A 3,113-nucleotide genomic window follows, 5' to 3' on the forward strand; every position below is an offset into this window, starting at 1 on the left:
CCTCATAACCTTGTGTATGAGAGATGTGGGAAAAGCTTAATTCACTTTAAGCTCACTCTTACATAGTGGTGACAGCACCACCATACTGCTGTGGTAACAGTAACATCTACATGTTTTTTATAGTTTGCTCTGCTGTGGGTAGCTTGAAGTGTGACTGTGAAGTTTAGTGACAAGTGTCATCACTGTACAGTACAGTGTGTGTTGCAAAAGAACCCACCCCACAGCACGGTGGAGGCAGCATCATGCTGCGGGGATATTTTCCCCTCAACGGGAGTCAGGAATCTGATCAAAGTCAAAGRAAAGTTGATTACAAACAGTTTGCTTAAAGGATGAGAGAAGAGATTAAACTAAAGTTTTGTGGCAGTTACTGATGTCCAGATGCAGAGCAGATTGTTGCTGTTTGTTTGTGTTTGTGTTTGTGAGTGGCTTTGTTCTGTTCATGTTCTTTCGGATCGTCTTGGTCCATGTCAGCCTTTCATGAACAGAGCCTGTGTCTTTATGTTGCCTCCATGTGAAGATTATCTGATTCTGTGGATTTATGTCAGAGTGAAATTCCTCACAGGATGGGTGGGTGCTGGTTGGATGCCCTGCAGGACGGTTTGTTGGGTTTGGCACCGGAGGAGCGGGGAGGAGCGGGGAGGGAGGATAAAGTAAATAGGATATAAAATGGAAAGTTGGATAGAGTTCATATGAGARATAGACGCACATAGCTATAAAGTAGCAAAAACACACACAGATGTGTGCAGCTCCACTCAAATATAATCGTGTTATTTCTACATTAAAATCAGTTTGGCTCAGTGAGCTTAAATAAAACAGGTCACAAACTAAAGCTAAACACCTCTTCACTTCCCCGTCAAACATCAAAGTTCATGTGTGGACCACCGATAAATGTAGAAAAGCTTCATGAAACCTAGTTTTAGTCAAAATTAAAATGTAAATTGAGCAGAACTGATGCCTGGTACTGTAGTTGCAAGGCAAGTTATTTTCTAATGGGTATCACTTGCACTCGTCTAATCTGCCTGTAATTGCAGGTTGGGAGCAGGAATGGGAAATTATAGAAAATAGAGGGAACAGGTAAAAACAAGCCATTTAAAAAGTTTTCGTGTTTTATTCTTGATTATTTAAAGGTTTGCTTCCGATAAATTTTGAAGCAAGGATTTAATGGGACACAAAAATTCCAGTTCTGACGTACTTTTGAAACCACAGTTCAGCAGGGGTTTTTTTTTTTCGTAGAAAATCTTGTTGTTTTATAAGGTTTGACTGTTGTTGCCTTCTTATCTCTAACTTCCATCCAAACACAACCTTTTTTTTGGTCCATTCTTTTTATAAGTCACTCATTCTGAGTTACAATTCAGAAAAATCTAGTTTCTCCCACTGAAGTTGGAATTCTGACTTGGAAAGTCCATGATCCCTGATCAACCTCAAACTCAAAATCAGACATGGCAGCCCTGTGCATTAAATGTTGTGTCAGTGAGGTATATTGACCAGATGTGCTATCACATGACTTTTCATGGCCAGGGAAAGAGGCCATATTGTTCAAGGCGAGGACAAGCTGGTGAAGCTGAATGTGGTAACCAGTATAAAGTTAAATTAAGGTCAGCACATCATTGAAACTCAGTTTGTTATTGAGAAGCATTATTTTGATTKGATTTAAATGTTTGTAAATTCATATTATCACATTAAACAAAAACATGTTGCCAAAGTAAACACATCTGCAACGTAAAAGGCTGAAACTGACCAGTTGAAAACTAATGTTTTAATGCAATTCTACACAGGAATCTAGCCATGATCAAATGTTTACTCTGGCAGCCTGCCCTGAACAATATGAAGTCAGTAAACAGTCAGTAAATCAGGCTTTAATGGCACAATGTTAAGTTGGGTGTGACATCATCCTAAGGTCCAGTTGGACCAATGTGTACCTCGGCATCATGTTTTTACCTGATATGATAAAACTAAATAAAAATAAATAATAAACAATAAACATTTCTATTGAATCAAAATAATGTTTGTCAAAATCAAACTAAGTTTCAACGATGAGCTGATCTAAATTGGACATGTTACCACATTCAKCTTCACCAGCTWACAGAAGTGTTGTCCTCACCCTGAACAACATGGCCACTCTCTATACCATGAAAGTCGTGGTAGTGCTTCTAATCAATATATCTCATTGGCAGCAGCTATTAACATTTTTTGACATCATTGTTGGTCATCATTGTCTGAAGACCTGCAGGAATAAGAATCTCAGACGTCTGACTTTGGAAGACTTYCCAGTTGATTTGTCTGGAACCTGGAATTCTGGTGATTGTAAAAATAATGCATTGCACAAAATATTGTGAGGGAAAAAACCCAAAACTGAAACTTAAATCCACTCAAAAAAGTGCATTTCACAGTAGATTATGTTAAAAAACGTTAGCCAAAAGTTTACCTTCACATCGTTAACGAGGAATTCTTTTGGAGCTGCCAGTGAAACACCATCCACCGCATAAACAGGTTAAGTTAGTCCACCTGGAAAATGTTTTGGTGTGGGCAGAAGTAGAGGTGCAGGGTTGGGCTTTGGAAAATATAATTCACGTTCACTGAGCTGTGCATAAATAAGGTCTTTAATGCCTTAAAAGCCAAACACCTTTAGTCTGTAATCCCCCCAAATTAAATGACCGATTGACAAAAAATCTGTTGGTCAATTCTGCACGAACAGACCTAAAGAACCATGATCCCTGCAGTTTGCTGCAACATTCCTAATTCTGCATGAAGTTTTGTTGACATGACAGAAGTCACAACCACAGGTCATCTGAGGAGGACCGTCCTGAGTAACGTCTGTTCTTCATCTGGACAGATCGTCGGAGAGTGCTCACATCACGAGTTGTTTTCAAGGTCTCTGTCTGAGTCACACACGCCTCAGTGTGTCTCCTGTTTCCATGGAGCATGAAAAGTGAATCAGAGTTAGGGCTCAATAAATGAAAAAATTAAAAAATTTATAAACAATTAATAGAGAAGAGCTCATTTCTATGTTTTAATTTTATTTTGAAAAGCTGTCTGTGTTGTGTCTGTTCTGACAAACTGTCACAGAAAAACACCTGCCCACTGTGTGTGTGTGTGTGTGTGTGTGTGTGTGT

The sequence above is a fragment of the Austrofundulus limnaeus genome, unplaced genomic scaffold (genome assembly GCF_001266775.1).
Source record: "Austrofundulus limnaeus strain Quisiro unplaced genomic scaffold, Austrofundulus_limnaeus-1.0 Scaffold168, whole genome shotgun sequence".
In the NCBI taxonomy this organism is placed as follows: Eukaryota; Metazoa; Chordata; class Actinopteri; order Cyprinodontiformes; family Rivulidae; genus Austrofundulus; species Austrofundulus limnaeus.